The sequence below is a fragment of the Malus domestica genome, chromosome 09 (assembly GCF_042453785.1).
Source record: "Malus domestica chromosome 09, GDT2T_hap1".
Taxonomy (NCBI): Eukaryota; Viridiplantae; Streptophyta; class Magnoliopsida; order Rosales; family Rosaceae; genus Malus; species Malus domestica.
In genome coordinates this window covers 5,451,901-5,474,714 of record NC_091669.1, presented here as the reverse complement: position 1 = coordinate 5,474,714, position 22,814 = coordinate 5,451,901, and the positions used below count along the sequence as shown (strand labels likewise).

The window sequence follows — 22,814 nt, the reverse complement described above, 5'->3', positions numbered from 1 at the left end:
TCTGCCGGTTCTTCCATCACCACAAGCCAAATCCTTGCGGCAATCATTCATCCGAGATCAAGTCATTGCAACACTCGAATCAACAACACACATCTACACATCTTCGGAGAACGAATCAGAGGAAACTTTGTAAACAGATATTGTAACCCTACATTTACATTAATACAATACAATTATTTTGTATACGTGTTCTTATTTTATTTGCTACAGGAAATTCATGTTTGCACGTGATTTTACGTTTAGGATTGGAAGTTCAAGCTGAATTGAAGCAACTAATTTACTTTCCTAGAAAATTAGAAGAAAAAAAAATCCCCGACAATTATGCCTTTTATACAAGAGCTCAATCGGAGAAAAAACTCCTCATCTATAGAATTCACTTTTTATGTTCTTCATTATGATATTTCTTTGATGCCCTTTGCTTCTCTGAAACTCTGAAGTGTTAACTTAAAGATTTCTTTTTCTTTTTTCTAAATTAAGTGTTTTATGTGTTCTTCACACGCAAGCTCCTCAAAACTCGATTTTCTTACTCGAAAACACTTCAAACATAGTTTTCTTACCCAGTCAGATGGACTAATGGTAACACATATCCTTATGGAATTTAAACTTCGAACTTTTTTCACTCATGAAAAATGATAACTCAAACCATTGAGTTTTAAAAATTAAGAAACAGTTACTGTAATACCATGTATCAATCACCAAAGAAGGAGCCAGAATCTGGACTAGTAATGGGTTAAATATTGTTCATAGGAAAAATCAACATAATGATCACCCAAATTACACAGAATTGACCGAAAATGAAATTAAAGAAGAAGAATTACACAAGGACTATAGGATAACCAAACCATATAAGCAAACACAAGCACAATCGTCTGGCTCAACACAGTAAATAAAATGGGCCTCAACTAAGCCCACATAGGTAGTAGCTAAAGCCCAATTGACCCAACCCAAAAATCGTAGTTAAATGCAGAAGAAAAGAGTCTCCCTATTTGTACTTGTAGCAAAGTCACATTGCTTGCTGAAGAAGAAAAAGAAGAGGAAGAACCAGAGAAAGCTAAATGGAGCCACCGAAGACAATCGAGCACCAAATCGGAGGAATCCAAAACGACACCCTTTGATTCGGACTTCACGGCATCAAGAGCAACCTCGTCGATGCTCACCCTCTCGAATCTGCTTTGGAATCAGTATTTTCCCTCTCTCTCTCTCTCTCTCTCTCTCGCCTTTTTTCTCTCCCTCCTGGTTTTTGTTGTTGTTTGTTTGGAATTGAATATGTGTGAATAAATTTTGTTTATTTGGGTTTATTTGTTTGTTGGGTTTTAGGCGAAGGTAACGCAGGAGCAGATAAATAGGAAAATCTTGGGGTACACTTATGGAAGTACGTTTCCATTGAAGATGGATCTCGAAAGGCAAATCCTTTCTCGGTATGCGATTCGTGTTTTTGTTGAATTCTGGCTTCTGTTTGTGAATTGTTGTAATGGGTTTGTCTTATTTTTTTATGATTGAGTAGAAGTAAACGTGTGTTGCTATGCCTTATTTTTTTTGTATCACCTGCAGTAATGGACTTAAAACACTGAGCGTTTACTTGTTGTAGTTAAACATGAGTTGTACTCTATTCTTTGAAACAACTGCAGATTTTAGAGGCTTGCTGGCCCAATTCCTTCCTCAATGCTGGGTTTGGAGGTTATGACCGGAAAATTGGATGATTTCGGCTTTGAGGATCACCTGAATGGTAAGAAAATACTCTTCATATACAAAGTAGATAATATTGGTATCCTAAGCTTTAACTGTTTATGGTTTCTCTTTGAACTATTTGTTTGAACTCCTTCAATGTTTATGATACAATTGGTTTTTAATTAGGGTTGATGTTGTCTGTATCATACTTGACCAATTCCGAAACTACTGAGCATCGGTCAACGTTATACCATCAAGGACCCAAAAGAGTTTCCCTCCAACCATGAGGCCAATCACAGTGCGACACATGTCGAGATCAGAAGTCAATCACAGCGCGACACAAGTCAACATCAGAAGTTAATCACAGCGCGACACGTGTCGACATTAGAAGTCAATCACATTGCAACACATGTCAACATCAGAAGTTAATCACAGCGCGACACGTGTCAACATCAGAAGCCAATCACAACACGACACGTGTCAATGTCAGAACAAAGCTAGAAACTCTTCTATAAAAGGAGATCATTCTTCCACAATATTTTCAAATGTCATTTATACTAAATCATTCACTAGTACTTACTAAAAGAGAGCTTGAACCTATGTACTTGTGTAAACCTTTCACAATTAATGAGAACTCCTCTACTCCGTAGACGTAGCCAATCTGGATGAACCATGTACATCTTGTGTTTGCTTCCCTGTCCCTATCTATTTACATACTTATCCACACTAGTAACCGGAGCAATCTAGCGAAGGTCACAAACTTAACACTTTCTGTTCTACCAAAGTCGTCACTGATTTTGTGCATCAACATTTGGCACCATCTGTGGGAACGACACTTATTCTCACTCTCTTTAGCTTTGTTAAGTTGGTTTCCACCATTCGTACACTCTCTTTTGACCAGACATCCCTCTCCAACATAGGAAACGAAGGAAGCCACATCACGCAGAATGACACCCCTCTTGCACTTGGTGCGAGGCAACGAAAGAATGAAGGAAAGATGGTTGCTCTTCAAGCTAAAGTCAATGAGCTAGAAGCTCAAAACAACAAGATAGCAATGAAGAATGAGGTCCTCCAGAAGCAGTATAAGAAGCTCTTTGAGACGCTCCATGAAACTAGGCATACTCAAACACGCGAGCTCGTTACCCCTGTGGACATCAACCATCATCTGGGTGCCCCCCAACACGGAGGGTCACCTTCATTCGACATGGATATCCCTGATGAGGAGCGAACTAATCATCAAAACATTGATCAACATGAGACTTCTCTCAACCCAGCTGCTTCGACCTGAAGTAGAAGAAGTGGAGAAAGACACCTCCTTACAAAATGAGTGGAAGGATTGAAAACCGTCTTTCGCGACTGTCGAGATTTCCTAAAGCAACGTCGAGACAATCCCATCCATGTAAGCTCGAAGATCAATGATCCAAGAGTCTCTGAAAGACTTGGTCCTCTCCCATGTCCTAGGCCGGCTACCAATTTAGGGAAGGGGCAACAAGTCCTAGAGAAACACAAAGGTATAGGGGACTCAGAGATGTTCTGACAGACATACATTGGCAATCAGTACAGTAAGTCCAGGGAAAAATCACATGCTCTTGATCAAACCTTTATACTTCTAAGAGGAGATGGAGATTTACGAAAGAAAGCTCCAGTGGTACATGACTCCACTCAGGACCCTATTGTCCTACAATTTCTTAAGGAAGTAAATAAGTTGAAGGCCGAACGACAAGCTGAGATACCTGATTGGAACCAACCTAGGCATGACCCTCTTACAAGGAGGATCATCGACACCCCCTACAAGCAAAGACAAAGTAGAAGTTTGGCTTGCAACTCTATACTGCAAATGAGGACTTGATTGAACACCTTAACCTTTTTGGGTCCACCATGGCATACCGGATGCACACCAACGAAGAACGGTGTCTTCTTTTCCCCTCCACCCCCTTTGGCGGAGCTCTAAACTGGTATTGTCGTCTTCCACCTGAGACAGTAGACTCATTTGAGGAACTAAGGAAACTGTTTGTCTCTCAACACATCTTTCAGACCGATTGCTTGCATTCTGCAGATGACTTGTACACCATTCGCCAGAAGCCAGATGAGTCACTACGAGAGTATGCTGGTTGCTTCAGTCATGAGTATTCTCGCTACGCTGAGGCAGATGACAAGACCATCTTCAAAGCCTACGTGATTGTTTCTTCAAGTACAATGCCAACACTTAGAAGACTTACTCTGAGGTGATGGCACAGGCTTACAACCATGCATTCGCCGAGGCAACGACATATCAAGGGAAACCCCTCACAGCCACCTCTTATCAGCAAGTAGGGAGTGGAAGCCAAATCCAACCAAATAAGAATACATCAACCTTTCAAACAGCAGCGGTGCTTCCCCCTGCCTTACTTAATACTTCGCCAAGTTAACAAACATATCAATCTCAGGGTAAAAGGAAAGATTTCCATCCTCACCAGTCTCATTTTAGTAAAAAGAGTAAGGGACACTATCGCGATAATCAAGGGTATCGCCACGATAATGCCCGCCCTCAGGAAGTCAACACAGTGGGCCAAGCAAGTGTTAAGACAGGCTATACCCCGAGGTATGAGACATATACACCTTTGAACGCCACATGCGTGGCCATTTACCCCAGCATAGCACACCTCATACCGAAGCCAATACCGAGGCAGTCGGGTTACAAGCTTACGAGAACACGAGCACGTTTTGCTTCTACCACGAGCATAACGGCCATGACGGTGAGAAGTGTATCACCCTTCGGGATCATATTGAAGCTTGAAGGAAAAATTAATCAATTCTTCATTCAACCTTCAAGGGATAACCGTAACCAACGCCAAGTGAATGTGATATATTCCATAAACGGTGGCACATCCACATCTGAATCTTCCAATAGGGCCATGAAAAACAGCGAACGAGCTTTAAGGCCTGGCCACCAAGTGTTTCACGTGGAAGCCATCAGGGCAGGCAGATATGAAAAGCCTAACTAGGATCCAATATGTTTCTACCCTGAGGAAGAAAGAGGTATCATCTACCCTCACAACGACCCACTGATCGTGAAGGCTCACATAGCCAACTTTAAAGTAAGATGAATCCTAGTAGATATGGGGGCTTCGGTCAATATCATGTTTGCTAAAGCTTTCAGGGCACTAAATGTAGCTGAACACTTGCTCGATCGCTCGATTTCTCCTCTAATAAGCTTCTCCGGTGATAACGTGCAACCTATAGGGAGCATACACTTACCTTTCACCATTGGTACAAGCCCTTACACAGCTACCATTACCACTAACTTCCTGGCAGTAGATTGCCCAACGGCATACAATGTTATCTTTGGACGCACATGCATCAATGATCTCAAGGCCATGATATCCACACATATGTTGTTGATGAATTTTCCAACCCCCTATGATAATGGTTACATCAGAGGAGATCAACTTAGTGCACGGTCATGTTACAACACTTTGGTCAAGCAACAACACCTGCTTGTGCCCAAGGAAACCTTTTCTGTACATGACTAAGTCATAAAGACAAGCCATGATGACGCCAACTTGGATCTTCACGGTGGCAACAGTCAACCCAACGATCCTCGATATGACTTTTTCACCCAGCAAGCACAGCCCGCTGAAGAGCTGGAGAAGGTTTCCATATCAAAAGATTATCCAGATCGCATGGTGAAGATTGGCACCACCTTGTCACCACCCATTCGGTTGGCATTGATCTCTTTTTGCAAGAGAACACTAAGGTCTTCGCCTGGTCATACGAGGATATGCCAGGCATCTCTCTCGATATCATATGTCATTGCTTGAGTATTGATCCCAAGACCAAGCTGGTGAGATAGAAGCGAAGATCTTATGACGTTGAACGATACGAAGCAATGAAGGCAGAAGTTGAAAAACTCAAAGGCATAGGTTTCGTCCGCGAAGTCAATTACCCAACATGGGTAGCAAAAGTGGTCATTGTTAAGAAAAATCCGACCAAAGAGAGTCTCTTGCTCCAAAAGGTCTGTGGAAAATGTGTGTCGACTACACCGACCTAAAGAAATGATGCATGAAGGATAGCTTTCCTCTTTCTCTCATTGATAGACTTATAAACTCTACGGCATGGTGTGAACTCTTGAGCTTCATGGATGCTTACTCAGGATACAACCAAATCCCACTACTACAAAAAGATATATCAGTGGCGCTATAAAAGCGACAAAAAACACAAATTAATGTCGAATTTTTGGTAAAAATCCAACATTAAGTCGTGCAATGTCGCATAGTGAAAGCGACGCCAATACTACCGTCACAAAAGGGTATTGGTGTCGCTTATCCCCCTTAATCCGCCACCAAGAAGGAAAGTATTATAAAATAAAAAAGAACAACAACGTCGCTTAAAAGCGACATCTAAATCTGATATGATGGCGGTCAAAACCGACATTAACTAACAAAAAAACAATGAAAATATCACACTTACTGTCGGTCCAAACCGACATCACCTCATTTAAATAAATAAAATAATCTAGCTACTGTCAGTTGTAACCGACATTAGCTTCAATCTCAATAAATAAAATACTTAGATGATGTCGCCCATAAGCGACACCAAATATATTAATAATAAAAAAAAATTCTGTTTTTAATTAATAATTATTAGTCCAAAAGTAATTTTTTAGTTAAATGTTTGTTAATTAAAGGATAAACACTTTTGGACTCAAGCCTGACAGCTTGGGATTACCATCCTGTGTACAAAATCAAAAACCCAAATGGTAAATAATAAAAACGGATAAACCTGCAATTCACATCCTCACTGAAAGTCGTTGTGTTGCATTCCCTTCTACTCGATTATAACCAAAAAAAAAAAACACACACACGCACACAAACAAACAGATTAACCCCCAAAAAAAGGGTTAGCAAATCAGGAAGGAGAAGAGGAAAAACTGAAAAGTTTGTTAAAATTTCTACTGGAAATCCTTCTCAGCTGCATTTAAGAACACACAATGTTATAATACACAGCTCCAAGCAAACCCATATCTTAGAAATTAATGCACTATAACACCAGATACCATCTTATCATAGCCTTCAATCAACTTGGAATGATCAGCACTGCCTCCATTCCTCTCCTTCCCCACTTTACCTTTGCTTCTATCTGAACCCCTCTCCCTCGGTAACGAGCTCCGACTTCTCCTCTGCTCCTTTCTCCGATCCTGAGGCGACGGACTCCGACTCCGGCTTCTCCATCTCCGTCGTCTACCTCCATCGGAATCGCTCTCAAACCTCATCCTCCTCCTCTCTCTATCCCTATCCCTATCTCTTTCTCTATACCTCTCTTTACTCCTACTTCTCCGCCTCGAATGCCTCTCTCTACTCCTGCTTCTGCTCCTGCTCTGCTTCCTCGAATGCCTATTCTCTCTCTCCGAAACCCTAGCTGGTTGCCTATTCTCCCTTTCCTCCGCAGCGTCGGCCTTCTTCCACATCAACTTGTTATGCTTGCTACTGGATTTTGAACGTTACTGTCAGAACATTCGTATTGAAGTTTCTCATAAAATTTCTAAAAGATTTGGTGAAGGATAAGAAATGGACAATCGGATGAAATGGGGAATGAGAAGAAGAAAGATTGAAATTGGGGGAGAAATGAAAGCATGGACGAAATGGGAAAGAAATGTGTTTAAATATGGGTATTTAGTTGGCGTCAGTTTAAACCTACATGGATTGACTGACATCGAATTAAAAATTACTTGTGTCAAATTAAATGTACATGGCGTCGATTAAAACCGACGCCAACCTGACACACTTTTCTACCCAGTCAACTTTCTGACACTCCTTAATAAAAGTACTGCGTTGGTTTAAATAAATGTTGGTGTCGGTCTTAACCGACACCAACATCTGACATACTTCACATAGCGTCGGTTGAACGAAACTTTTGTCGCATTAAATATGATAGTGTCGGTTAAAACCGACACTAAGTTTACCAAGCAGGAAACTTCCCGCCTAATATTTCATCGAATTCGTCCTTTCCCGCCTAATATTTCATTGAATTCGTCCTTTCCCGCCTAGAGTTTCCCACCTAATATTTCATCCAATTCATCCATTTCCCGCCTAATATTTAACCCAAAGAAAAAAAATAACCAGCTTTTTCTTTTTTGTGTTATCTCATATAACATTTTAAAATTTTAATAAATAAAATTTAACTTCAATAAAATACGTAATAAAAAATATAAATATAATTTTATTATAAAATATCATCACATGCTAATTGAAACATAGTCTAATTAATAATTACAATATATAAAATAATTAATATATTTATTCCAAGTCATCATCTGAATCGAATTCATTAAGAATAACATAAGATTTGTGGTATCCATTAGTGTAAATATTTTAAATTGAAGATCGAATTCTTTCATTGTATTTATATAGGGTCAAGGAGTGTAGCTATAAAAAATCATCAAAATCGGAGTTAAAATAACCGTTAAATCGTGATTTTTCTTTTATAACCGTCGAAAAGTTTTGTCCTGTTACTTGATCTCTGAATGTTTGTTTTTTGCAATTTTTGGCGCATGTGATCTCGAAGCATATACAAACAAGTTTGATGGTTGGATCATTGAAATTAGTTTCATAGGATGCGTATCTCATCAAAACGATAGATTCACTAACACTTAGAGTTTATTTATACTTTCATTAAGTATAACATAAGATTTGTGGTATCCACTAGTGTAAATATTTTAAATTTAAGATCAAGTTCATTCATTGTATTGATATAAGGTCAAGTAGTGTGGCTGTAAAAAATCATCAAAATCGGAGTAAAAATAACCGTTAAATCGTGATTTTTCGTTTATAACCGTTGAAAAGTTTTGTCCCGTTACTTGATCTCTGAATTTTTTTTTTTTACAATTTTTGGCGTATGCGATCTCGAAGAATATACAAACCAGTTTGACAGTTGGATCGTTGAAACTAGTTTTGTAGAATGCATATCCCATTAAAACAATAGATTTATTAACACTTACAAGTTTATTCATACTTTCATTAAGTATAACATAAGATTTGTGGTATCCACTAGTGTAAATATTTTAAATTGAAGATCGAGTTCATTCATTATATTCATATAGGGTCAAGGAGTGTAGCTGTAAAAAATTATCAAAATCGGAGTTAAAATAACCGTAAAATCGTGAATTTTCTTTTATAACCGTCGAAAAGTTTTGTCCTGTTACTTGATCTCTGAATGTTTGTTTTTTGCGATTTTTGGCGTATGCGATCTCGAAGTATATACAAACAAGTTTGACAGTTGGATCATTGAAATTAGTTTCATAGGATGTGTATCTCATCAAAACGATAGATTCACTAACACTTAAAGTTTATTTATACTTTCATTAAGTATAACATAAGATTTGTGGTATCCACTAGTGTAAATATTTTAAATTTAAGATCAAGTTCATTCATTGTATTGATATAAGGTCAAGTAGTGTGGCTGTAAAAAATCATCAAAATCGGAGTTAAAATAACCGTTAAATCGTGATTTTTCGTTTATAACCGTTGAAAAGTTTTGTCCCGTTACTTGATCTCTGAATTTTTTTTTTTTACGATTTTTGGCGTATGCGATCTCGAAGAATATACAAACAAGTTTGACGGTTGGATCGTTGAAACTAGTTTTGTAGAATGCATATCCCATTAAAACAATAGATTTATTAACACTTACAAGTTTATTCATACTTCCATTAAGTATAACATAAGATTTTGTGGTATCCACTAGTGTAAATATTTTAAATTGAAGATCAAGTTCATTCATTATATTCATATAGGGTCAAGGAGTGTAGCTGTAAAACATTATCAAAATCGGAGTTAAAACAACCGTTAAATCGTGATTTTTCATTGATCACCGTCGAAAAGTTTTGTCCCATTTTTTTATCTCTGAATGTGTTTTTTTCTTTCGATTTTTGGCGTATGCGATCTTGAAGCATATACAAACAAGTTTGACGGTTGGATCGTTGAAACTTGTTTTGTAGAATGCATATCCCATTAAAACAATAGATTTATTAACACTTAGAATTTATTTGTACTTTCATTAAGTATAACATAAGATTTTATGGTATCCACTAGCGTAAATATTTTAAATTTAAGATCGAATTCATTCATTGTATTCATATAGGCTCAAGGAATGTAGCTGTAAAAAATCATCAAAATCAGAGTTAAAATAACCGTTAAATCGTGATTTTTTGTTTATAACCGTCGAAAAGTTTTATCCCGTTACTTCATCTCTGAATGTTTGTTTTTTGTAATTTTCAGCATATGCGATCTCGAAGTATATACAAACATGTTTGACGGTTGGATCGTTGAAACTAATTTCGTAGAATGTGTATCCCATCAAAACAATAGATTCACTGATACTTAAGAGTTTATTCATACTTTCATTAAATATAACATAAGATTTATTGGTATCCACTAGTGTAAATATTTTCAAATTGAAGATCGAGTTCATTCATTGTATTCATATAGGGTCAAGGAGTGTAGCTGTAAAAAATCATCAAAATCGGAGTTAAAATAACCGTTAAATCATGATTTTTCGTTGATAACCGTCGAAAAGTTTTGTCCCGTTACTTGATCTCTGAATGTTTGTTTTTGCGATTATTTGATGATGAAATCTCGAAGCATATACAAACAAATTTGACAGTTGGATCGTTGAAATTAGTTTCCCATCAAGTTCAATGGTGTGTGTATATATATATATTTATTAAGTAGATTTAAATTTATTTATTTTGTACATATAAAACTTAAGAAATTGAATGATATGTACATTTAAGCCGATCCAATGGTCACCAATTGTTAATATTTAATTTAATATATATATATAATTATTATAGTATTTTTTTAGGGTTTAAAATATTTAAAAACAATAAGTAGTGTCACCTAGAAGCGACGCCAATACTTTATGTCGCTTAAAAGCGACATTGTTTTGTTTAATGCGACGCCAGTATTTAAAATTATTAAACTAAATGTCGGTTATAAGCGACATTAAATGTTTACGTCGGTTTAAAAGCGACGTAGACATTTTATGACGCTTATAAGCGACAGTAAATCCGACGTCATGTTCAATTAGTGTCGCAACTGTCTTATGCGCCACTATATTATATTAAACTGACACCACTCACTGACACTATAAGTCCCTTTTGTAGTAGTGTCCTCATGAACCCTCCAGACCAAGAACACACAGCCTTCACTACTGACAGGGGACTATATTGCTATAAAGTCATGCCCTTCGGCCTAAAGAATGCATGAGCGACTTATAAGAGACTAGTCAATTCAATGTTCGCCGAACAGATTGGGAAGAGCATGAAAGTTTACGTTGATGATATGCTAGTCAAGAGCAAACATGTTGACCAACACATCGCTAACCTATCTGAAACTTTCACCATTCTGAAGAGGTATCGAATGAGGTTAAACCCTAACAAATGTGCCTTCGGCGTAGGCTCTAGCAATTCTTAGGCTTCATGATAAGCCAACGAGGCATTGAGGCTAATCCCGATAAGATCAAAACAATCCTCAACATGAAGGAACCGGTAACTTCAAAATATATCCAGAGCCTTACTGGCAAGGTGGTAGCCTTAACTAGGTTCATCTCTAAGGCCACAGACAGATGTGCTCCTTTCTTCAAAGCATTTAAGGGAAGTAAGAAGTACATTACATGGAATGATAAATGTGCCGAGGTATTCAATAACCTCAAAGACTACATGAGTAAATCCCATTTGCTCTCCAAACTTGAGGTTGGTGACACTCTCATTATCTATCTGTTGGTATCGGCTTCAGCAATAAGTTACGTTCTCATTCGAAATGATGATAATGTCGAACGGTCTGTCTACTACGCTAGTAAGGCCTTATAAGATGCAGAGACACGATATTCCAACATTGAGAAATTGGCTCTAGCATTGGTCATGTCTGCTCGAAAACTTCGCCCTTACTTCCAAGCACACTTCATCATCGTGCTTACCAATCATCATTTTCGACAGATACCCCAAAGTCCTAACACTTCAGGGCGAATGATATAATGGGCGATAGCATTAGGTGAGTTTGACATCTCCTACCAACCAAAGCCAGCTGAGAAGGGCCAAGCAGTGGCAGACTTCATCGCCGACTTCACATATCCTGTTGACATTGTTTCTACGCCTAAAGACATAGTTTCATTACCCTCGGAAACTTAAAAAATAGAACCAACAGCCCCAACATGGAGTTTATATGTTGATGGCTCGTCCAACCAACAGGGTTGTGGAGCAAGACTAGTCTTTACGACCTTGACAAAGTACGATGGAGTATGCTCTTCGTTTCAAATTTAAGGCGTCGAACAATGAGGCTGAATATGAAGCCCTCCTAGCAGGCTTACGTTTGGCCAAACACCTTGGGGTTAAACGAATTGATATCTTTAGTGACTCCCAATTGGTGGTTAACCAGGTCACCAACAACTTTGACGCTAATGATAGCTTCATGGCAACATATCTGGCACAAACACAATTGTTGCTCAAACACTTCCACTACCAGATCACCCAAATTCCTCAAGCGGCAAACAGTCATGCAAATGCTTTGGCTCGCCTCGCCTCAGCAGTGGAAGACAAGATTGGGAGAAAAATTCAGGTCGAATTGTTGGCAGCACCAAACACCATGGCTGCAGAAGTGTGCAACTTACAATAAGGGGATAGTTGGATTACCCCGATTTATAGATTCCTTGCTCATGGCACCCTTCCAAATGATAAAGTCCAAGCTAAGCAGATTCGATACAAGGCTACCCGTTACTTGATCATTAATGACCAACTCTACAAGCGGGGTTTTAACCTACCATACCTAAGATGCCTTACGCCTGCAGAGGCGGAAATTATCCTTTGGGAAATACATGAAGGAGTCTGCGGAGATCATGTTGAATCTCGATCCCTAGCACACAAAGCTTTACTCCACAAAGATGCCATCAGAATATCTCGCTAATGTGATAAGTGTCAACGCTACTTAACTATTCCTCACTCCCCTCTTGAGTCGTTCACTCCTATGATCAGCCATTAGCCCTTCGCCCAATGGGGACTTGATTTGATCGGCCAAATGCCTACAGGGAAGGGTAAGGTCTGCTATGCAATCGTTGCAGTTGACTACTTCACAAAGTGGGCTGAAGTAGAACCCTTGACAACCATTACTGAGGCAAAAATACAAGACTTCGTATGGAAGAACATCCTTTGTAGATTCAGCATTCCCAATGCGATAGTCACTGACAATGGGCCACAGTTCGACAATAATAAGTTGATGATGTTCTGCTCTAAGTTCAACATCAACTTATTTTTGTCTTCCCAGCTCATCTCCAGTCTAATGGACAAGTTGAAGCCATCAACAAAATAATCAAGCGAACTTTGAAAACTAGCTTGAACAAGGCTAAATGTTGTTGGCCAGAATTTGTACCTCAACTTCTTTGGTCATACTGCACTTCGTATCGGACATCAACAAGAGAAACCATATTCTCACTTGTCTTTGGTACAAAGGCAGTTGTCCCAGTTGAGCTTGAGCAAGCAACGTTCCAAGTCCAGAACTATGTGCAAAACAAAAATGACAAACAACTTACCCTCAACTTAGATCTAGTCGAGGAACACGAAAACCAGGCTCACTTGAGGAATGTCGCCTATAAGCAGCACATATCCAACTACTATGACTCAAGGGTCAAATCTCGTTCTTTCAAAGTGGGGAACTGGGTATTGAAGAAAAGATTACTCTGCGACAAAGTTCCGAGTGAAGAAACACTTAGTCCAAAATTAATAAACTAATATAGTATTTGTATAGGTAAGAACTAAGAAGACATACATACAAGTATCAAAAAATGTGAAAGAATATATAAACACTCATGATTCATCATTATTCCTCCACAAGTAGATAATGGTTACACTTACATTATCGTTTAGATTTTTAAAATCCTCCAAACCTTCATGAATAATGTTTTTTATTTGAGGGAAAAATTAATAATAATTATTGTAGAAGTGTAAAAAATGTATAAAAAAAAAATACAATCACTCATAGTGACAAACTTTACAACTTTCATGAAGGGGTCAGCTTCGAAATCCAACACTATAATTCATAAACCATAAATTTATATTTAACCGTCGATTGCCATTTGCGCTTTATTCTTTTTACTAAATTTCATTTTTTAAATTTTCTTTTTTGAAAACATGATCATCTAGCGGATGTAAGCAGATGAACGGTTCAGATCTTTGATATCACGTTTTGATATTTACGGTTAACTGAAATATGAGTCGATGTCATATAGTTTGTCGAAACTTTATAAACATCAAGCAATATTTTCACTAACCGTAAAACTCTGAATATAATATCAACAATCCAAACCGTTTATCTTCCTGCATCCTTTAATAGATTAAGTTTTCAAAAAAGAAAATCTAAAAAAAAAAACAAAATTTGATGAGAACAATGAAGCGTAAATGTAAACAACAATCAACGGTTAAATTTTGATCTATGATTTATATGATTATAGTGGCGAATTTCGAAGTTAGGCTCTTCATGAAAGTTGTAAAGCTTGTCATTACGAGCGTTTATATATTTTTTCTATATTTTTTTAAACTTCTACATTAATTAAAAACTATTAAAGACTTTAGGTAAGTGAAAATATACTTAAAAGAACAATGCATTTTTATGTTTTGGATGTGATAATATGGTACGTATATATTTATTTAGTATTATGTTTTTCATTTGATTATTTATTGGTTTAAAATATATTTTCCTTAACGGGTAACGGGTCGGGTCATATTACCTGTTAATATTATCAAGTCGATTTTGGGTCGGGTCATTTTACGCGTTTATTTTAACAGGTATTACACGACACGGCCCGTTAAGATATCGGGTATGACACGTGTTGATGCACAAAACCGGAGGTCTTGGAACAATGTAAATCCGACCGTGAATCTGTAGAAATGTAAATAACACAAGATATATCGTGGTTCACCCCAAGGTTTGGGCTACGTCCACACTAATTATGTTATTTCTCTGAGAAGTGAGGGGAGTGAGGGAGAGAGCTTCTGAAGGTGAGAGAACTCTTCCCATGGCCTAAGAAATGGCTTCTCCAAATTGTAAGGGTGAGAAGTCCTTTTATAGAATAAGGGCTCCTCACTTATTACATATTTGCCCATTCCTTTATTACATAATTACATTTAAGTCCTTCGAGTATTTGTACGAGATCTAAATACGGAGGCCATAAGTATGATATAAACAGTAGTCCCCCAAGTCTTCAGTCAACAGAATCTTTTGGCTGGAAACTTGAAATTCAGTCCATGTGTGGGCCGAAGTAACTAGATGTTGTCTTGAACTGATGCTCGATATGAGGCGGTGCTCAATCTGACATGATGCTCAACTAGAAGTAGCACATGCTGCGAGGATGCTCGGCTCGTGGCTTACGTTGCCTTAGTTGGCTCGGCTTGTGGCGTTGAAGGTGAGTGAGTCCCTTTTATAGATTAAAGACTCGCTCCTCAATACATGAATGATGGGTTAGAGTTGATGCTCTCTAATGATGGTGAGGGAGTCCTTTTTATAGAATAAGGGCTCGCTCCTCAATACATAAATGATGGGCTAAGTCTCCCAAGTATTTTTTATGAGGCCCAATATATGGTGATGGGCTAGAGTTTATGCTCGCGGCGAGGCGGTTACTCAGCTGACGGCGATGCTCTCTAATGAAAATGAGGGAGTCCCTTTATAGAATAAAGGCTCGCTCCTCAATACATAAATAATGGGCTAAGTCCCCCAAGTATTTTTCATGAGACCAAGTTGAGGCCCAATATATGGTACCTAATGTAGTCCCCTAAGTCTTCGGTCAATAGATTCTGTTGGCTGGAGACTTCAAATTTAATCCATGTATGGGCCGAAGTGGTGTTGTTCGAATGCGGTATTTGTATACCAAGCTTTGCAAGTGAAGCTTTGAATCTGGAGCTCTATAAATGAAGCTTTTGAAGTTAGAGTTTTTGTAAATGAAGCTTTTGAAGGTGGAGCTCTGTAAATGAAGCTTTTGAAGCTAGAGCTCTGTAAATGAAACTTTTGAAGTTAGAGCTTTTGTAAATGAACATTTTGAAGCTAGAGCTCTGTAAATGAAGCTTTTGAAGCTCATTGACATGAGTGATGCTTATGAATGTTTATGTTGATTGATATGAGTGATACTCATGGATGTTGACATGAGTGATGCTCATGAATGTTGACATGAGTGATGCTCATGAATGTTTATGTATGATTGATATAAGTAATGCTCATGAATGTTTATGTATGATTGACATGAGTAATGCTCATGTATAATTTGAAGTACTGGGCATACTTTTGGTCACCTGGTTGGTGATAATAACGGTAGGCTGCCGAATAATTTTGGAGTACTGGGCGTACTTTTGATCACTTGGTTGGTGATAGTAGTGGCAGGGTGCCGAATAATTTTAGAGTACTAGGCGTACTTTTGATCACCTGGTTGGTGATAATAGAGGGTCTGGCTCTTTTGGGCATATGGACCTTCGCCCTCCACATAATGTTCCAGCCCATTATTTTGGGCTTGCCGTTTTTTTTTAAATTTTTTTATTACCCTCTGATGGGGTTTATACAGATATCTCCGAAAGATAAGAAAAATAAATTACATCATTCAAAAATAAATAAGGCAGTCGTTGGTGCGTACTACACCTACTGCGTAATGGGTTGTTACATATCTTTTTCCATGTTCGTCTTCTAGTGGCTTCTTCAGAAAAGTGGGAACATGCACGATGAAAGTTTTCTTTTTCGAGAGTTGATGGCATCTTCTGCTTTGATGGTCGACAAAAGCAAAAGTATAATCCTTTCCTTTCTCTTTTTAATCCTTGCTTTTGCTTTTGTTTCCCGCAGCCCACTTGGTTGCTTTTGTCTTTCCCCTGCATCTTTGTTGCTTTTGTTTTTGTTTTCCATGTGCCCTCGCATAGAAAGTCTCGTGAATGCAAAATCTCTCCCTTTACATGGTGCTTTGCCAGGGCCAGAAAGTTTGAACCATGTGTGCATAATTCATGAGGTAGGGCTTTCTGCTTTTTCTCCTTTTTTCTGCTTTCTGCAATTATCTCAGTGGGTAGCCATGCTTTCTGCTTTTCCTTTCCATTATTCTCATACCTGGCACCACCAAAATTATTACCAGAAGGCATCGGCAGCGGCTGATGCCCACCTGGATGCATGGTCTTGCTGATGCATGGTCCGATGTTCATAGAAAAAATTCAGTCTCTAATACAAACCTCTATCAGGACATGGTAGCTCCTCACCAATTGGCACACATGAAACAGGAAACCCAATCATTTTGATTTAGCTGAATTGCTTGCGCGACAACAAATTCGACAGCAGCAGCATCAACAGCGGAATATTTTGGCTTGTTTTGGACATTTGAATGATGCAGCATTAGAGCATTTGCCAAGTCAGAATCTTATCCACCGACAGTTAGCCAACCATTCTTCAGCAGATCTGGATCACCTTTTGGCACTTCAGATGCAACAGCACTGGGAGGCTCAGCTCCAGCACCACACAACTTCAGCGTCGAGGGCCGTCTCGTCCACACCCACAGGTGCATCCTGGCAGCCTGGAGCCTCTTTTTCTGGAAATTCTTTTGTGGGCCGGAGCCACCATCGGGTCTGGATCTCTCGGCGTTGGTGACTATGGTGTGCTTTCCGATTAATTTGCCATCTCAGACGACGGCAACAGGGAGTCGAGAATTGCACTGCAGCGGCTCCAACTCCAGAAAATCTGAGAGGGAGCGACCGAGACTACTGGGCATTTCAGGTTCAAACTCCACGGGCAAAACCAAGAACCTGCAAAATTTGAGAAACCCGACTTCCAGGTAGTCTTGAAATCGGGGGATTTAGTGGCTTTCAGGAGATGTAGCGGCGGAGCATGGCGGAGGAAGGAAGAATGGATGGATTTGGTGGTGGGTCAGAGTTAAAGGGAGCTCCAAAGATCGCGGAAATGGAGATCAAAGCCGTCGTGATTTTCTGATGAAGAGGTTTTTTGTTTTTGGCAGTTTAGGATTGGGCTTGTGGGCCTGGGCATGATGACGAGCTCGTGTGTTGATTCACTGGTAATTTGATTATTCTTTTAATTTCTTTCCATCTTCAAGGTGCTGATATTACAATTATGGATCATTAAGTAACAAGTAATGAGTTAAAACTTCTTGAGTGGAAAATCCCCTAGATTTGGCTGATATAGTTTTAATTCCATGCCAATCCTCGGAATTCAGTTGGTATGCATATATTTTAGACCTTGCATTCTTATAGAAGCTAAGTTTAAACGATCATGGTAAAACTTAGGAAGAAAGCAGTTCATATTGTTCTAATTTTCTTTAACCAAGTGAAACGCATACTGTTGCTTCGTTCTTTTAACCCATTAATTGTATGATTGTGTTGGTTTCTTATATGTTTCATTGTGCTAATTGCAGACCCCCTGAAACATTCCGGCCTGTGGACACACATCATGCAATGGAAGTTCGCCTTGGGCTGTCGAAGGGTCCAGTCGCCCCAAGCTTTATGTGATCCTCGTACTTTCTTGCCGAAAGAAGAGGATTAGTATCTTTGCGGTGGATTTATACTTTTATGTCAATGTTGTTCTTAAATTGTGATTGTTTGTCGCGCTGAGTTGAAAGGTCCAGACATTGATATTGTGGAGTTACATTTACTTTGGAGTAGTATTGGGTTATCTTCTATCCAATTACAGTTCCCCTATTTGGTACTTTCAATTTTATTTTGAAAATTTGGCTCCAACTCTTGATCTTGCATGTGGCCATGTGAATGATTCTACCCGATTCCTAACCTCAGATGATTTTGCTAATGCTTATTCTCATTGAGCATGCTCATCAAAACATTCTTAAACGAAGTAGTGATATTCACTCTCATTTTTTCTTTCTACACTCCTCCCCTTGTTTAATACGTACAATATGAACACCAGATTGCACGTGTACACTTTTTTCGCTTGACACAAACGACATTAGGGGAGAGAGGATACAAACACATAATCTCGGATGCAAAGGTAAACACTAGATCTCTCGCTCGTAGAGAGCATTTTGTGGAGAAGCACATGTCCAATGCTTCTCCAGAAAGAACTTCCAAGTGTTTTCTTACAAAAAGCACTTGGAAGTTTAGTTTATAGTAAAAACAGTTTTTTTTAACAAACGTTATTATCCACACTAAAGGATGGGGAAGTGAGTTAAGTTTCACATTGGACTAGCAATAACATGTTTCAAATTTGTTGTTAGCGAAAATTGAATCTAAAACTTATCGTTTACAAGTGAAGATAAATACTCCTACAATGTAATATTTAATGGCTATAGTAAAAAACAAAAAGCTTTTATAAGCATAAATGCTTACTTACTACACCGGTCCTAAACTGAGCCCTTAATACGAATGTCATTCACGCTACAAAAGTCACTGAACTATACTTTTTTAGGATATAAATGTTACAATCTAGTGGTATCAATTTAAACGTAGATTATTTCGGCAGTCACACAAGTAAAAAAATAATGAAAAAGAAGATAATATTTTGAGCATCTTGTTCTGTCATCGTCAATGGTCCTGTGCATAAGGGTTGCGAGTATGAAAGTTTTGCATTAGAGCTTTGTTGGTGGTTCTGTCTGTGCAGATGTTAATCTCTTGTACAGTTTTTGTTCTTAGGTTGTGGCCGGTTTGTGTCGTTATTTCTCACTCATTGACAAAAAAACTGGTTCAATCAGGAATAAGATGGTGGGAATTTGTGATCTATGTTCTTTCAAATCCTCTATATTGAGTCGATTATAACTGGCTGGATTATGTCTTTACCATGCCTGATTGCGATCCAAGTTATGCCATATAGATAAGGAAACACCAGTTCCCTATCAATTTGAGGTGTTTTTATACATTTGTTGTGCTAACTTATTAGTTGTATCAGATATCCAGACCGAGTATGAGTGAAAAAAAAGAGCTTACAGAATCTTTTGTCTTTTAGTCTGAGGTTGCTCTGAAGTTCATATATTGTTGGTTGACCGTGGATGTAATTGTATGTGCTTCTTAGGGGTGGTTTGTGAGTGAGGTGCTTAAAAAAAACACACATGAAAAAAAGCTGTGAGGGTTTTAGGTGTTTGGTAAACTAAAAAAAAAAAGGCTTATTTTGGAAGCTGCTGTGAGAATAAGCTGAAATCAAAGGAAAAAGTTGAAGCTGCTATTTGTAGCTTTGGAAAACTGGCTTTTTTTCAAAGCACACGGAACTACAGTGCTCCTTTAATGAAAAAACCCACTATCAGACTGCTTTTTTTTTTCAAAAGCACTTTTACAAAAAAGTTTACCAAACACTCTGCTGATTTTTTTCACAGCTGCTTATTCTCACAGCACAGCCGCTTATTCCCACATCAGCTTTTTTTCAAAGCACGGCAATACCAAACCAGCCTAGTGACTTATGTTTTTTTTGTATCACATGCAGTAATGGACTTAAAACACTGAGCGTTTACTTGCTGTAGTTAAATCTGAGTTGTACTCTATTCTTTGAAACAACTGCAGATTTCAGAGGCCTGCTGGCCCAATTCCTTCCTCAATGCTGGGTTTGGAGGCTATGAACGGAAAATTGGATGATTTCGGCTTTGAGGATTACCTGAATGGTAAGAAAATACTCTTCATATACAAAGTAGATAATATTGGTATCCTAAGCTTTAACTGTTCATGGTTTCTCTTTGAACTATTTGTTTGAACTCCTTCAATGTTTATGATACAATCGGAGCCTTCTTACGTTCCTCTTTGTAAAGAACTAACCAATCAGGGTCCTCTTGTAATTCTCTCTTTTAAACATCCATAGTAATCCTCATGAATTTCGAACATGCAGCCTTTTTTTTCTTCTAATCAATTGGTTTTTAATTAGGGTTGATGTCATTAGGAATTTTGTAATTTGATTCTTCTTTTAATTTCTTTCCATCTTCAAGATGCTAATATTACAATTATGGATCATTAAGTAACAAGTAATGAGTTAAAACTTCTTGAGTGGAAAATCCCCTAGATTTGGCTTATATCGTTTTAATTCCATGCCAATCCTCGGAATTCAGTTGGTATGCATATATTTTAGACCTTGCATTCTTATAGAAGCTAAGTTTAAACGATCATGGTAAAACTTAGGAAGAAAGCAGTTCATATTGTTCTAATTTTCTTTAACCAAGTGAAACGCATACTGTTGCTTCGTTCTTTTAACCCATTAATTGTATGATTGTGTTGGTTTCTTATACGTTTCATTGTGCTAATTGCAGACCCCCGTGAATCTGAAACATTCCGGCCTGTGGACACACATCATGCAATGGAAGTTCGCCTTGGGCTGTCGAAGGGTCCAGTCGCCCCAAGCTTTATGTGATCCTCGTACTTTCTTGCCGAAAGAAGAGGATTAGTATCTTTGCGGTGGATTTATACTTTTATGTCAATGTTGTTCTTAAATTGTGATTATCTGTCGCGCTGAGTTGAAAGGTCCAGACATTGATATTGTGGAGTTACATTTACTTTGGAGTAGTATTGGGTTATCTTCTATCCAATTACACAGTTCCCCTATTTGGTACTTTCAATTTTATTTTGAAAATTTGGCTCCAACTCTTGATCTTGCATGTGGCCATGTGAATGATTCTACCAGAATCCTAATCTCAGATGATTTTGCTAATGCTTATGGGAGGATGGAGCATGCTCATCAAAACAATATGTTAGTGGGTTGGGCCATGTGTATTTTTTTTAGTTTTATATATATAAGTTTATTGAATCCAGCTGCTAAGATTTAATATGATCAAATCTAACGCTAAAGAAAAAGATATAACGGTCCAAATTTAAATCCAACGGCTAAAATAATTTAAAAAATTCTTTCATGGGTTTCATATTCTTTTATAGTGTTTCATGAGTTTCATAGTGTCGGTTTAGTGATTTTCCAATATTTATAGGAATCTAAATATTTTTAGGCTAAAATGTTCATAAAATTAAATTATGATAGTCTACATAATCTTTTTTAAAGTTACTTTAAGAATCCTAAATTCATTCTTTAATAATCTGAGACGAAAAATTAACCCCAAAGAGTTGGAGTAGAAAACATATTTCTAGGTTAAATTCATTCTTTATTACTGGTCTGTGGGTGCCTGGGAGGGGGCAGGGTGTACAGTAGATATATACATAAGCTTTTTTTTTGGGAAAACAAGTTGTACAATAACATGCAAGTTGATGTTTTCTACCGGTATGGGATACACTGATGTTTCAAGGCTAGATTGTGATCGTAAAAAACATGACTAAATGATTGATAATTTTATACTTCTACTCGTAGAGGAAAATCATGGTAGAAGTCTCCAACATTGATCAGGAAATGACATAAAAAACAACATGACCAAAATGATCGATAACCTAGCTTTTTCTCATTATACGCGTCCAGGAAAAGTTTATGATCCTCAATCGCCATCTAATTTGAAGAAAGTGGTAATATGTTAATACTTGGAATTCTTAGTTACGTCATGTTCAACCTACTGAACTAAGATCTTAAAATTGGGTTAACACGAAAGCAAGAATTGAGAATTAAAACATATCAATCTGATCAAATGAATTAATTGGGCTGGAGTTTTTGATGCGTTGGAATATAAGATGGAAGGATCAAAAAACGTTTAGATAAAAAAAAACACAAATTGATCGGCCACTTAATATTATAGTCCAGTGGTATTCCTCTTCACTTCGAAGTGAGATGTCTTAAGTTTGATTTTCACCAAAAGCTAGTTTGAACCACATTATTGCTAGCATATTATGAGGCTAAACTCACCTCTCCCCTTAGTATAGATAAAAAGGAAAACTCTAGCTAGCTTTATAAATTAAATTACATAAGTTGTATTGGTGTCAAAACTTGGACAGAGGCTGGACTGAATACAATACGTATTTGCTCCGAGTGTTTCTTTAGGTCTTAGTTTCACAAAATAGCTCGAGAGAAAGAGAGATTATCCTCTTTACACATTATCCTCATTAGGTGATCGAAGCAACCAACAGTTAACACTTTTCGTTGTTCCAATGTCCATTTGATTTCGTGCATCAACAACTTTGTTCATCATTTTCTGAATCATTTTGATAAGTTATTGCCACACCAACTTCTTTTTTTTAAACTGAAATATTCAATTCATTGATAAGAGAAAGAGGGAGAGTACACGGCGGTATCAACGCC

At 37.9% G+C, this 22,814-nt stretch overlaps 1 long non-coding RNA gene and 1 pseudogene across 1 annotated transcript; both read left to right on the top strand.

The window, feature by feature from the left end:
• The first annotated feature begins 1,023 nt into the window (after positions 1–1,023).
• On the top strand, positions 1,024–21,171 carry LOC114826935 (cyclin-B1-2-like; annotated as a pseudogene).
• On the top strand, positions 16,746–18,358 carry LOC108173999 (uncharacterized). Its single transcript, XR_001790806.3, has 2 exons — positions 16,746–17,718; positions 18,076–18,358. It is a non-coding gene; the product is annotated as an uncharacterized lncRNA (long non-coding RNA).
• Positions 21,172–22,814: the final 1,643 nt, after the last annotated feature.